General features: G+C 44.0%; 1 protein-coding gene and 1 long non-coding RNA gene across 5 annotated transcripts in view; one reads left to right on the top strand and one right to left on the bottom strand.

The window, feature by feature from the left end:
- KLHL21 (kelch like family member 21) overlaps nt 1-15,756 on the bottom strand; it is a 146,279-nt gene that overhangs the window by 66,639 nt on the left and 63,884 nt on the right. The window lies entirely within an intron of this gene.
- Nucleotides 1-15,756, top strand: part of LOC138300623 (uncharacterized) — a 154,684-nt gene that overhangs the window by 100,545 nt on the left and 38,383 nt on the right. For all 3 annotated transcript variants that reach the window (XR_011204977.1, XR_011204975.1, XR_011204976.1), the window contains exon 2: nt 8,397-8,546. This is a non-coding gene — a long non-coding RNA (uncharacterized lncRNA). The remainder of the gene's footprint in view (nt 1-8,396; nt 8,547-15,756) is intronic.

The raw sequence follows: 15,756 nt of genomic DNA, 5'->3' as shown, positions 1-15,756 counted from the left end.
CTAGATTACGCAGCACTTTATGCTATTCTGTGGTTTCTACACAAATCTGATGAGACACCACTTTAAACCAATCTTCCTGGCACAGAGTATTAGAGACCAAGGGCCAGATGTACCAAAGGATTTTACCCATTCTGTGTCTATGGGAAAACGCTTTCGTACACATGGCCCCATAAGTCGGCATTAAGCTACCGGTTTGCACTTAATAACCCATCTGTGTGCTTAAATGTTCCTCTTTTTATTAAAAAGGTAATACAACATAGAGAAAGAATGGTTTGAGATGAAGTTTTTTTTCATTATAGTTTTAATATATTTGTGCATTTTCTTCTACATGCACCTTATTATGAAGGTATTATAACTTAAAGGAGGGTCTGAAATGAGTTTGTTTTAACCAACATTTTAAAAAGTGTTTATTTTTATGTCTGCATATTCTTAATTGCTGAAATGTACTTGTTTAGCTGTTCTTAATCTGCGAATAAAGTTATTAACCTAAACCTCAACCTAGTTGTATTATTAATAAGAATTAACCACGACCAGATCCTCCGCAATGAGAAACAAAGAAATTGGTTCCAAAAGGCATCTCGAAAATCGAGACCAACACCAAACAATACTTTGTACTTGTAAGGAGGGAATCCTGTGCTTGGCAAATACTCCTGGATTTTGAGAATCAATTTAACTCTTATAATATATTTTTCAAACAGATATGAACGATTGAGCTTTTTCTTTGGAAAGTTAGCCAATTACACCAGAAGCTTTCAGGACGCAATTAATAAATCTCTCGGATTCCCCAGGTAGCCCCCACCCGCCCCTACCCGAACAAAAGTTCCAAGAAGCATCTCTCAAATCTGAAAATGTTGAGTAGGTCGTGAGCGATGTGCACATAAAAATTTCGGCTTTCATGTTGTGATTTCTATTTTGAGCCTCATTCAGACCTCATTAACTTGGACAGTGAAACACATTTAATCTGGGTTCTGTTCTGTTGATCGGGAAAGGGGTGGGTATACCTTTTGGGGTGAATCGGGCACATATAAGCCTAACATTGCAAAGGCTAGTATTGATGGCACTTGCTCTGCGAGTCACATGTTAGGCACACTTGTTACAACCCTCTCGTAGGGTTGGTGGCGGTGATGACAGAGGGAGGACTCCGCCCTAGTACTGGCGACCTTTCACATGTACCGTCAAGCGTGTGATGGCCTGCCTCTCCTGATATCCCAAACCGCCTCTGTTCCCTTTGCACGATTATTTTTTTGCAGCCATTAACGTCTACCCTGAATGCTTTCTCCTGAGATTACTTCAGCTGTTACCGTCTCGCAAGTACCGTGTCCTGTGGAGTGAGAGAGCGGCACGGTAACCTGAGTAACTGTACACACCACACAAGGCTGCCCCCTTTCTTCTTTCAACACCACCCAACGCAAAGAACGGCACGTGCTTAACATGTGCCAAGGTCGTTCAGTTTTTTCCTGAAACACGAGGGAAGTCACTGACCTTCCTGCATTTGGCAGCGCATGTCAAATATATACCCAACACCGCTACAACGGCGCAGCTAATTAGTTGTAAAACAGTCACACCAAGCTATATAGAATGTTTTGTGCATTTCGTTAATCACTAAGGAATGTAAGCAGTGCCTTTAATGGAAAATTACAAGTGCAGGTACTCACTCCTTAGAGTACCTGTTTGCTCTGGAGAAGTGCCAGTACTCTCCCATTAAATGTTTTGGAGCAGTGCTGAGAAGTGCAGGTACTCACCCTTTCAAATTAAAGAAGTGCAGGTACTCAGTACTGGACAGTAGCTGCCCATCCGTAGAGGACACCACTTTACCACCACTGCCCCTCTTGCTCACCATGACTCTGTGTCAATGTCATCAGGGTCACTTTCAGTCCGTCATTTGTTGTAGTTTTATTTTTTTAAGCCATCGGCACGCTCCTTGTTGGGCTATATTAGAGTATGTTAATGAGGATGAGGGCACCAAAACTGGCACGATTCAAGATGCTGTGAGCAAAAGGCCAGGGTCGGCTATTTTTGATCCTGATGACGATTTGCATTCAAGTTGTCCCATGTTACATTATGTGCATTTCGATATCGCATTTTTAGGGTAGCCGTTTCAGAGTCGGCTATGCTGTACTTGTGCACAGTACTAAGGTGGTCTGATGACGGTGTATTTGCTTGAGTTTCGTATTGTTTAGACGTTAACCAAAAATAATGTGGTCGGCAACATTAGCAGTAATCAGTGCTTTAAATGGGCAGGTACGGTCTTTCACCGAGTACATGAACTTCTTCAATTTGAAAGGGAGAGTATCTACACTTTTCAGGAGCGAACAGGTACTATAAATAGCGAGTACATACACTTTTATATTTCCATTAAAAGCCCTGCCAGTAATGTATTAGTTGGTGATGGATCAGAATATACAGATATAATATGGAGGTTTTCCACTTTAGAATGAAGTCAAAGGCATCACGGGCGGCTTTCGAAGTGCAACACCCTCTGCTACACTGTACCAGGAGGCAAATGCACAGTATTGGTGGGGGGGGGGGGGGACTTGAGAGCCCGATAGGAACCGGTCTCGGCATCTATGTTTTTTTAAACTGACGGTAAAAAGGCCTGCTTCCAAATCATCTTCCTGGAACAGAACACAAACTACATTCAAACCATCATGCACACAAGTAGGTGCTAAATATGTGCAGTTAGCAAAGGGGTGCCAACTCAACAACATTCTCCGCAGCATACCAACATCTACCTAAGAACCATTCCAGAACATGTTTGCTTAAGTTTCCCAATCTCTTATGCAAGTTGTATAAAAGCTATATATCATTGCTTAACTGCGGTGGCTGCATGTTTCAAGCATTTTTTGCCCATTTTGCCAATTTTCTGGCTTTATAAAATGCTATTATGTGTAATTAGTACATTTAAGTTAATTTCTTCTGGATAGTTAATATTTAGATTGGTGCAAAAATATAGATATGTTGAAGTAATGGACCCTTATTCGACTATATTGCTTGGTCCAGCAGTGAGTATTAAAATGGCAGGAGTTGTGCCTAATATGCACTATGTTAAAACAACAGTATTTTTAACACTGCCTTGCCTCGGTAGAGAGGTATGACTGTACATTTCCCTTCAGGATATGGGGACCTTGTGAAAGCTGCCAGATTAGAGTTGTGCTGTGAAGGGTCTGTGGACAGTTGAGTACTGGAACAGTGGTGCCACTTCTTAAGTGCCTCTACTATCCGACCTAAACCTTAGTTGAGGCAAGTGTGCCCTGAGCAGTGCTTCATTTGAGCTGGTAGTTTCCGGTGCTCGGCACCTGCACTTAATTCACAACACCGGCACTTATGACAGTCTGACAAATGATGACGCGGTTTGCCTCATTGAACGATGGGCACAAAAACAGTTTATTACATCAATATACATTAAAATGACTAATACCTGCCCTCAAGTCATTATTTTAGTTTTGGGGGCCTGGAATACTCTGATTTGTCACACTTGTAGGAGTGTGATGGTTAGTAGTTATGTTAGTACTGTCCCTGGCAGCACTGGCAGGGTTAATGGTTGGTGCAAGCTACAGTGGCCTCTTGACGAGGATCTCGTCACTTATTGTTTTTACAAATTAAGCACTGGCCTACAGGCACGGTGGACTTACAGCTAAGGAGAGGGGGAAAGGGGTGGTTGTTAAGTGGTGGAGCTAAAGGGTAGCAGGGTTGTCTTTTTGAAACTGCATGTAAAAAGGACCAGTTTGATAACTTAATTACCCCTCCTCAGTAGATTTTCTAAGGATGGGTAATTAAAAGTATCCATCTCGCCCCTGTCCTCTACAACGTTTCTCATGTCCCACATGCCTCCTTTCCTTACCCATTTAAGAAAGCCAAGGCAAATAATTCCGAGACTGCGTGATACACTGACATCTATCATGTAATGACTTAGGCAATGCCCTGCATGAATTCCCCGTTATTTTTCTCCCTCGTGTGCCTGCAAATTTATGCTATTCCAAGCCGGATAAGACCATTTTCGGTCTTGTCTACAGGCAGTTTTAAAAGGCTGTTGTTCTAGGCTTACTGTGAACAATTTAATACACCGAGTGAGCTCAGGGACAGCGCCTTACTCACGATTGTATGATCTTTTTTGTCTATGTCACTTCCCAGCTCCTGTCAATGTCTTCCTCCCTATTCTTGTGTTTGTCCCACCAACAAAACATTTCTGTCACACAATAATTTGACTGAATAGCACAAAGCCTTTCAATGTTGATATTAAGTATTGTGCAGTACATGAGGAGCTATTTTATCTCTCTCTCTCACTCTCCCTGCTCCCCCTCCTTGAAACCCCTCCTAATTAAATGCAAACTCCGCCACCACCAGAACTTACTTGCTTCCACCGCAGCAATTGTTGAATGTATTTTCTTAAAGCATAAGAAACCATATTCAGAGAGGACACCATACATGCACACTCACAGCAGTTAGCTAGAGGGAAACAAACAAGTATTCAGAAAGCCATCAGGTTTCATGGGTAGCACCTATAGGTTTTGTGTTTTCTTTGCATGATTCATTTCTAAGAATAAAAAAAATAATACAATTACCAAAAATACAAAATGGGATAAGAACTAGTGAAGTACTCAAACCTCCATTCCTTCTCGTACACAAGCACTAAGGGCTTGATTTGGTGTTTGGCAGACAGCTTATTCAGTAGTAAAAGGGACTGATATCCTGTCCCCCTTATTACAAGTCCCTTATATCTTGGTGTACTTGTAAAAAAAAGGCGGATGAGATACCAGTCATGTTGTGATGGAGTAATCCGCATGCTAGGCACTGAATCAGACCCTAGGACTTCTAAATACCTCAGATAGCACCCATCTTGATATGAATCTCTGCTAATCTCCAATGAGTAAAACATCAAAAATTCTTTCAGCGGCTCTATGTTCTAAGACACAGTATGTATTTGCACAATACGGAGGCATTTTTAGAGATCTCATGATGCAGTGCGACCCTATTTTTTGCAATCCATCCCAGTATAGCAATATAGATCATGCTTTGACAGTGAACCTCAATCCCGAACTGCGTCATAAATTTACCGTTGGTTGAGTTACATCTGATTGACTGTGTAATTTACCGTTGGGTCAAATTATTAAGTAAGATCGCTCAAGGTTTTCCTTTAGGAGAGGAAGAAGGATAGAGAGGAATAGGAAGCAAAATAAGGAGAAAAAGTTGGTATAGATGAGGGGAGGGAGTGGGAGATTGAGGAAGACAAAGAGAAAGGCTTGCAGGGCAAGGGGGGAATAAATGAGGTGAGGAAAGAGGAGTTGGGGTAGCCGAGGTAGGTACATTGTGCTGCTGGTGGTATTAGTAGAACAAATTATGCATGATAAATGTCCCAAACACAGTAATATAGTGTGCCTTCTACAGGACTTGGTTTACCAAAAGCATGTTTAAACTCCTGCTGGATAGCTTGAATGTCACAGTGCCTGCTACAGAGCTGTACCCTGCTAGTAGCATGCTTTCAGGAAAGCATACCATTAAGGTAGCTCAGAGGCTTAGATTGTTGTAGAGATCGTAGAATAATTTGAAGATTAAACGTCAATCATCAGAAGGTCACACAAACCACTCTGTCGTTCTAATAATTGCAACATCAGTCCATGGTAATACCAGCAGGACTGGGCGTCTCTGGAAAACGTAATACACCCTCTTCCCTCACTCTACCAACAACAGAAAAAAATCTCTTCTCCAACATGATAGAGGCAATTTATTCAAATAAAAAATAGAGCAACAAATGAGGCAAAACCATGGCCAAAGTACTGGTTATGAGACTTGTTAAAGTTATTCACTCAATAATTAAAGTGGTTCAGAAAGAATTCTCACAACATAGAGGAACCAGACATTGCATTGGGAGACTTCATGTTACTTTCGCAAACCTAGAAAAAATCATGGACCTCACTGCTGTGGTTCTAGTTAATTGTGGAAAAGCCTTTGATTCGGTCTATCGGTCACTCCTTTATCAGAAACAGGAGAAAAATAAACTTTGGCCCTAGGCCCCACGTGCGGTTACTCTACACCTTTCCATGGAAACAAGTGTGCATCAACAGCGTATTGTATCAGCAATTCCCAATAGCGTTGTCCTTCGTCTTGCCTTTTCACACTACTAATGGAGCCACAGGCAAATTGGATTAATAAAGATACCCAACTTTGGGGGATGCCTGGATGGGATTGGCGATGGATGTTGGACTGGAAGGTCGAATTGTATTGCATGCTGATGACATGCTGCATTACTTGCAAAAACTTCAGCTCTCCATCCATAGTGTTCATGATGAGTCTACTGAAACGACTCTGAGACAATTCAAAGAAATCTACAGTGGTGCCCCAAACTGTGGAAGAAGATAAGTGGACCCTTCCCTCAGGATCTCTTGGGCCATTTTAAATACTTTGAAATAACTTATGCATTTCACAGATACCGGAAGAGACCTGGAAGCTCAACATAACCACTTTGCTTCAGAAGTTAAAACGCCAGACTGGTGTTTGAGGCAAGCTCCAACTTACTATAATAGGCAAAGGAGCTCTATACAAAATGATAGCACTGCCACAGATTTTCTATACCCTACAGAATTTGCCATACAAACTGCCCCTCATTCCTAAAGATACTACAACCCACAGTGACATCCTTCTTCTGGGGGGTCGAGGCCTTGGAGGGCTGCTTCCAACAAATATGTGAATTCACCCTATGATGCAGTTAGGGTATCCCCAACACCAATCTTTATTATTGGGCATCCTAATTGGCTTCAACCAATCACTGGATGTTTGGAGACAGAGATGATCCTATCATTAGATTAGAACTGTAGCTAAGGGGTGCTAAATTGCATATCATGAAGACTAAGTTTCGAAGTTCTTCAGAATGCGTAGTCCCCCAACACTGAAAGTATCAGTTGAGAACTTGCTTTAAAGAGATAATCTCCAACTCATGAGTTTCTTTAAACGCCTCATGGATCATCAAAGTAAGTGTTCACCGATGGTCAGTGTTTTGACAAGTGCTCTATTGGGGTATTACCTAATGGCATATTTGTTGAGCCAGCCATGACAGTTGCAGCAAGTGGGTCCATCTTGAGTCAATGGAGAATACAACGTGATCATGTTGTTGGCACAAATTAGGACAATTCTGTCCCGATATAACGTTAGAAATGCTCAAATGGTTAGTTGCACTGCCTGAAGTTCCAATACTCTGGTGTGTTGGGTCTATTCCTGAGCTGATCTTTGTCCTTTGTCATGTTATGTAAGTGGCTGGTTATCTAGAAAAGCTGTACCCAGTAATAAACTCTTCTTGTTCAGCCACTGCAGTCTGATTTGTATACAGGCCTTCACCAACACTAGCTCTTCCAATTCCCAGTCATTTGTGACCTTTTTTGGCTAGACTTTCTTGGTTAGAATACCAGCTGGGTAGCCTTACATTACCATGTTCACTGTCAGAGGATGCAACTTCAGGTAAAGAGTAAATTAGCTTTTGAAATTTCACAGCAACTGAAATGAGTGCTGCTCCCAGAACCTCCTGGGTACGTTGTAGATGTGACATTCTAGTACGGATTGTAAGCCCTGGTTTCTGCAGGAGCTAAATAAACATTTCAATGTGGAAAAGCATTTTATAAATTCATTTAGAGGCGTTGTTACACAAAGTGTAATAACTTTGAATCAGTAATTTATTCCACTTTCACAAACGCTAGATACTGGTTATGTGCCTGATGGATAGGGATGTGAAAGCACGATCTTTTTCTTAGATTAAGCTTTAGCATGTAGGCTTCCATACTGAGAAGTGGAATGGCGTGTTGCAGAGTGACCATTTTCCGGTGTTCTGATGTCATGTAGCTATTTCAAATCCAAGACTTGGTGCAGCATTATGGCCTTTTTGAAAATTAGGAATTTCAGAGGTAACACTCCTTGACCTGGCTGATTAGACACTAGATCCACGGCCCCTCTCTGTAGAACTTCATGTACCTCCTCGAGTAGTTTTAGATGACCTTTGGTGATTTTGCTGGTGGCAAATCTGAAGGAATGGTGGGAAAATTCAACACCCTAGGCGACGGTGGCTAAAACCTACTGATCTGAAGATATCATTACTCGTTCTGAGGAATATAACGGCAATTTTCCTGCAGTGTTGGATGATTGGGAAAAATCGGTTTGACGGCGGAGTTGCCTTCCTTCATGTGTACCTCGTACTGAGCCTCATCCATTGTCTTGTGATTTCACCCTGGCATAGTGTCCTTGCTGATGTGTTTCTGGAAATAATTTGTGGCTGATTTGCTAGTCTAACGCTACTCCCCTATGCCTTTGTTGTGGAACCGGTTTGTCTGAAAGCCTCCTCTTTCTTCATGGTGCTGGAAAAAAACATTGCCTTAAAACCATGTTAATATCTTTTTTTGTTTTTTTCTTAACAGACTTTATGGAGTTACTTATGGAGAATTGAGAAAGTCACTGTATTCTGCTTCTATATGTACACCAACTTTGTAACGCCCTGCCACCATTACAGCCAAATGATATGCGGTGGTGTCATCTGGTTGAGGTGCCTTCACTGGATAGGCTCTAAGGTAATATCATTTTGAGTGCCAAACCAGCTCTTTATACATTACTTAGCTGATAAGTTGGTCCAAGCTCTAGATACGCTTGTGATGGATGATAGAAATGTTACTCATCTAAGCCTAAGTGCATGGAGGTTGGAGACATTGGTGGTGGAAGGTAGATGGAGTGTTTTTCTTTGTATGTTTTTTTTAAGGACTGGAATCTTTCTAATGCCCTCAGAAACTGCCTCCTCAAATGCAAGTTTATGTTTCTTTGGAAGGGCTGGTGTTTCCCGAGGTAGCTTAACAACAAAATGCCCTGTATGTGAATCTAGATCTCTGGTACGCATATTTTGACTTGCAAGGCCATTTCATGTAGCCCCATGAATCACATCAGCACTCTTCTCATTCATCAAAAAAGGCAGTTTTCCAGGAGGGCTGTGTTCGTAACCCCTTCATAGATGGGCATATGTGTGGGTCACTGAGCATGCGCATTAGAGTAGTTGTTGGCCATGTCGTTTACCACTGTCAACATCACATCACTGGCAGGAAGAAAACAAATATAACAAATATAAAGTAACTGGGACAGTCACAGGTGTCCTGGGAGGAGAGAGGGTGCATGTGAATCTACAGCACTACATGCCACAAACAGATGCTTACTGGGTAAGTACCATTTTCCATTCAATGGCATGTGTGGCTGCATATACACATGCTCTGCATAGACTGTAAAGCAGTTCCTCCATAAAAGCAGTGGGTAGCCTGTGGGAGTTGCAGTTGGCTGGAAAAGTGTTCGCAGCACATCTTGATCTACATTGGCTTGCTGACGTGCTAGTATATTCACACAGTAATTTGTAAATTTATGTGGTGTAGTCCATGTAGCTGCTTTACAAATAATGTTAGCTATAGGGATGATTACAAGAAAAGCCATAGTGGCACCTTTTTTCCTAGTAGAATGTGCTCTAGGTGTAACAGGTAACTGTCTCTTTGCTTTAGCATAGCAAGTCTGTACACACTTTACTATCCATCTAGCTATGCTGTTCTTGGATATTGTACTGCCTTTGCGAGGCAGTGAAAAAGCTACAAAGAGCTGTTTAGTTTTTCCTGAAGTCTTTGTTGCGGTCAATGTAAAACGTAAGTGCCCGTATAACATTTAGAGTGAAAGAAGACCAGTAGCTCAATGGATTGGTTGTTATGGACTTAGGAAACCACTTGAGGAGGGAAATAGAAAGGAACTTTGGGTTTGTGAAAAGGATCACCTTGTCTCTAAGAATTTGGAAGAAAGGTTTTTCCAAGGTTAGGGTCTGTAGCTCACACGCCTAAGTGCTAAGATGGCAACGAAGAAAGCCACTGAAGAAAGGTACAGAAGGGAATATGAAAGAAGTGGCTCAAGGGGAGGGTCCATGAGCCGGGAAAGCACAATACTGAGCTTTCAGCATGGTGCAGGAGGTACTCTGGGTGGAAAAGCCCTTTTAAGGCCTTCCATTAAAGCTGGGATTCTGAATAAGGAAGTATTTTGTCGGTTCTGTAAATATGCAGCTATAGCTGCGAGATGTAAGCGAATAGAAGTGTAAGCTAAATTTGCTTTATGTAAATGAGAATAACAGACAATGTATTGAAAAGAAGCTGTAACGGGGTAATACATATGGGTTTGCAGTAGCATACAAAATGTTTCCATTTTGCAGCATAACATGCTCTGGCTGTGGGTCCACCAGCTTCCCTGAGAAAGTCCATACATTCCGCAGGCAATCCTACATAACCAAACTCCATAACTTCAGGAATCATATCGCAAGGTTGAATGACTTGGGGTCTGGATGTATGACGTGTCCTTGATTTTGAGTTAGAAGTTCCGGCCTGTTGATGAGCTCCTCGTGGGGAACTACTGATAGGTCCAGAAGTGTGGTGAACCACGGCTGACGCACCCAAATGGGAGCTACTAGATTAATGGTGAGAGATGTCTCATCTTCCGAACCAGAAATGGAATGAGAGGGAAAGGTGGCAAAGTGTAAACAAATATCCCTGATCAGTTCATTCATAGAGCGTTTCCTTCGGATAGAGGGTGTGGATACCCTGAGGAGAAGCTTGGGCATTTTGCGTTTTCTGCTCTGGCAAAAAGGTATATCTAGGGAGATCCCCACTTTGTGAAGTATGTTGTGGGTGGAGTTCTCATTTGTGGACTTTCTCCTGCATCCTGCTGAGCAGGTCTGCAAAGTCGTTGTCCATTACCGGGAGATACTCTGACACCGGGTGAATGCGGTGGTGGAGAGCCCACTTCCATATAGTCTGAGAGACTTGTGACAATTAATACGACTGTGTCCCTGTAGGTAATACATGGCTGTCATGTTGTCCGTGTGACAACCTTGTGGGACAGGTGATGAAGAAATGCTTTCAGGGCTAGAAATACTGCCTGAAGCTCAAGGTTAGTGATATGCAGGGATTGGTGACTGAGATCCCAAAGGCCCTGTACTGTGAGGTCTTGAAAGTGAGTGCCCCAACCTGTCACAAAGGCCTGAGGCACAGGGTCCAGAAAAGGGCACCCATTCCACAGGTTGGTGGTGTTCCACCACTGCAGAGAGTGGCGAGTATGGCAGTCTAACAACACTAGATCTTCCAGTTGACCCTGTGACTGAGACCACTTGACAAGACAGACTGAGTAGGGGACGCATGTGGAGTCTGGCATGGGGAACGAAGGCAATGTAGAACACGATCATCCCTAACAGGTGCTTACTGGTCCTGACTGTGTATGTACGATTCTGCTGAAACTGGGGGAGAAGAGACAAAAAATTGAACTCAAGACAAACTGGGGTATGCTAGCTCAAATCTGCATTGAGAATAGCGCTTAGATAAGACGGTATTCTGAAGGGGCTAGAGGTGGGGTTTGGCAAAGCTGATTGTGAAGCCCAGAGTGTGAATGAGAACCACTGTCAACTAAGTGTGATAATGACACTCTGGTAATGTGCTAGCTTAGATGAGGCAGTCGTCTAGTAAGGGAACACGTTTATGTTTTATCTTCTGAGATGTGCCTCAACTACTGCCAAGCACGTCGTGAAGACACTAGGAGCAGTCATGAGTTCTAAAGGCAGGACTTGAACTAGTAATGTCTGCCTGCAACCAGTTCTTGAACCATCATAAAGTAGCCTTGTTGCAGAAATGGAATAACATCTTGAGGAGTAACCATATGAAAGTGTTCTGAGAGAAGGTACTGTTTTAATGGTCTGAGGTTCAGAAAAGGCCTGAGAGAGCAGTCTTTTTTGGGAATAAAGAAATATAGGGAGTGTACCCCGTACCCCTGGTGTTGTAAGGGAACAGACTCAATGGCCCCTTTGGGAAGGAGGGATTGAACCATTTGTTTGAGAAGGGTAAGGTGCTCGGGGCAGCATGGGAGTAAGAGGCAGAATGTTTGGAGGAGTGGTAATGAGCTCCAGACAATAATCATGTTGGATAATGGAAAGGAACCATTGGTCCGTGGTGATGTTGACCCATTCTGGCTGAAAATTTTGAAGCTGCCTCCCCAACAGGTGTGGAGTAAGCAGAGGGGTAGATGGAAGTAGTCACTACTTTGCAGTGGAAGTAGAGCCTCGGGAGGCAGTGCTCTTAACTCTGCCTTTGTTGTCTCTGTAGGACCCCCTTTAGAAACCCCTAGAATAGGAGGGTAGAGGCTGTCTGGTTTGGGAAGTAGATGCCTCGGAGGATGTGGATTTGTAAGCACATCTAAAGGTGAGGCAAAGAAAAGTGCCCTTTTGTGTGGGGAACTGTAGAGCTCCCATGGCCTTGGCTGTGTCAGTGTCTTTTTTCAGCTTCTCAAGGGTAGAATCCACTTGAGGACCAAAAAGATGCTCCATAGCAAAGGACATGTTAAGCACCACTTGCTGTACCTCTGGTTTGAAACCAAAGCATGGAAGCCACGTGTGCCTCATTATTAAGACACTTGTATTAATGTTACGTGCAGCTGTACCTTCAGCATCTAGGGAACAGCACATGGAATTGTTAGTTATTGTTTGCCTCTCTGCAACAATTTTCTGCCCTATCTTGCAGTGCTCTTCGGGGAGAAACTGAAGGAGCTCTTCCGTTTCATCTGAGCCGAGTCATACCTAGCCAATAAAGCCTGTGAATTGGCAATACGCAAATGGTCAGCTGCCTGTGCAGCCACTCTTTTGCCAGCAGCATCTATTTTATTACTCTCCTTGTCATGGGGAGGAGTCCCCTGTGGCCTGGGTATTGGCACATTTTCATGCAGGGGTGGCTACTATAGAATCCGGAGACCTGTGACCTAATATATACTGGATCTGAGGAAGCAGGCTTATGTTACTGGTCTACTCTAGGGATGATAACCCTAGAACAGACGGACTCTTTGAAAATGTTGTCAGCGTGACACAGCAAAGGGAGGAATTGGGTATCCCTGTGGTTAGATGTGGGCATATAAAATAGCAAATCCTGTTCAATTGGGTCCCTATGTAGCTCCACATTGTGGAAAGCGGATGCCCTTGCCACTACATGCTGGTACGATGTACTATCCTCTTGTGGAGAGAGGCTTGCTGGGTATAAATCGGGATCATTGGTCAGGATGGGGGTCAGGGTCATAAGTGTCCCATGGATCTCGGTCATGCTGTGTCCCACCCAAATCTTCCCAAGCATATAAAGAGGATCCCTGAGCTGTATGCTCTCCTGCAATAGGTGAAGCAGGTGGGCGAGGATGAGAAGGAGGCAGAGGAGAAGAAGGGGGATGGAGGAGGTGGAGAAGGTGAATCAGGAAGAGAAGGAGGAGGAGGTGGAGAAGGCTTGTGAGGTGTGCTGGTAGCCCTTCCCTTGGTAGCCTCCTTTAGAGGTGGAGAAGCATCCAAAGCTTTTTGGAAAGATAGCTTTTTCTCTAAAAAGTACAGGGGGATAAGCAATAATGCGCCCTATAGCCTCCTGATATGGAGGCAGCATTGATGAACGTCTACAGTCTCCAGAACGGGTTCCATGGGAGAAGGTGTAGCTGAGGACTGCCTGAAGTTTTCCTGCTCCGAGGATTTCGGCAGCAAAGTTTTCTGTTGATGCAATTCCGTCAGCACCGAGGCTGAGGTGGTAGCAGGTCGGCTCTGAGCCGAAGTTCAGTTTGAGACGGATGCAATGTCTTGGACCAAGGTGCTGGAGGTCAAAGCCGAAGATGATGTCTTGGCTGTTTTCAAAGCTAAGCCGTAGGATGGGGCAGCTGAAACGGATTTTCTGATCTGGCCATGGCCTGGTGGCAGTGGCAGTCCAGCGACCTATACAAGGGTCTTTTTGACAGTGTTAGGGTGGGCAGGAGGGGCCACAGTACTCACGGGTTGCACAGATGTTACCTTGTGGCCTTAAATATCTGACTGCACATTGGAGTCAGAGTCCTAGATCGAGAAGGTCTCTTCTTGTTTTTCAGATTCCTTCTGGGCACGTTCCTCCCCAAAGATCTCCCGGGTGTCATTCAGAGTCTTGTGTGCTATCACGAGCCGATGAGCTCTTTGGTCCCAAATATTTTTGTTTGACCAGATCTGCAGGCATCATAGGTAGCTTCCTGGTGATCAGGGAGAGGCACAAGTTACACACCAGATGCTGGTCGTGGGGGGAAATTTAGTGTGGCACGAAGGACAAAAACAAAACGCCGTTCGTTCCATCAGCTCAGCATAATGGCCAGTCCCTCGTGGTGAGGTAGACCAGAGAGTGGCAAGGATGCCCCAGAAGGTGCTCGATCAGTGCCCAGACTGACAAGTCGAGATGAATGCGAAGACCGGAATGCACAATTGAGATACAATGCCGTCTGTAAAGAGAAGACAGAAAGAAAGGTTTTGAACCAGAGCGAGTTGAAAGACAGAGCGAAGACACACAGGTCCAAACCCAATGGCAGAGAGAAAACAATCTAACAAAAGGAGTCGATGCTCAAGGCGTAGTATCACCGAGAGGAGGAGTCATTCAATCCTGTGACTCAAATACTTCTTCAAAGAAAAACAGCTTGCAATACTCCAGACCCAATACTAGATGGCAGGAGTAAACACAGCATGTGTATCTACAGCCACACATGCCATTGAACTGATCATTTCAATTGAAAATGTGTGTCTGTAATGGCAGTGTGCTATCATACCATGCATACTCTGCTCTACGCAACTCCATTCTACTCTGCACCACTCCAAGCCACTGCACTCTGCCCCACTCTACGTCACTGCACTCTATATGCCACTTCACACTACACTACACCTTTCTACTCCACCCTGTACCACTCTACAACATTCACCACTGCACTCTACACCATTCGCGACGAGGCCACACCAGTCTTCTCTGCACAATTCCACTCTGCCACTCCACTCTATGCCAATCTGCAACACTGCACTCTACGCCACTGCACTCTATGCCAACACACCCTACACCACTACACTTTACTCTAGAACACTCAATTCTTTGTCTCTGCACTGTACGCCCATCCACTGTATGCCACTCTAATCTTCACTACACCACTGCACCCTACACCACTGCACTCCGTACCCCTCCACTATTAATCACTGCACTCTACAACAATGCACTCTAAACCTCTGCACTATACTGTACTCTGCGCTACTCCACTCTACGGCACTTTAGTCTACTCTGCACAGCAGTATGCTACTCTACTATGCACCGCTCTATGTCACTGCACTCTATGCCACTTGACTTTACACCACTGACACCCCTCTGCCCCACTCCACTCTACTGTACTGTACACCTATCTAACGTAAGAAACTGCAGGGGATACCGTTGAATTCAATGCCACTGCACTCTACACCACTATACTCTGCAACACTCTATAACAATGCACTCTACACCAGTCCACTCTACTCAATGCCACTCAGTGTATGCCACTCTACACAACTCCACACTGTGTCATTCCAATAAACAACACTTTCTGCCACTCCACAACACTGTACTCCATTCTTCGCCATTTCTCTCTATGCCACTAACTTTTAGCTATGCTGAACAGCAGCCACGCTAGCCTGCAAAGCCAACAGCTCTTGCGTAGGTGAGACAATGCTTTGCCAATGCTTGTTTTGCTGGTAGCGTTGCCACCAACACAAATAGCAATAGTGACAAGGCTCCTCCTCCTCCTGCTACTCTTCCCCCCCACCCCGAGGGAAGCAAATAATGCACCAGAGGAGAGACACCTCTGCCTATTGTAGTGTAAGAAAATAAGTTATAAGTTACTTGCCTGTAGGTTCAGTTCTCCAGTGTTGATATATTTAATTGATTCACATACTTGAAT

Source organism: Pleurodeles waltl, chromosome 6, assembly GCF_031143425.1.
Source record: "Pleurodeles waltl isolate 20211129_DDA chromosome 6, aPleWal1.hap1.20221129, whole genome shotgun sequence".
Taxonomy (NCBI): Eukaryota; Metazoa; Chordata; class Amphibia; order Caudata; family Salamandridae; genus Pleurodeles; species Pleurodeles waltl.
Note: the sequence above shows the minus strand (reverse complement) of the source record. Positions and strands in the feature narration are given on the sequence as shown.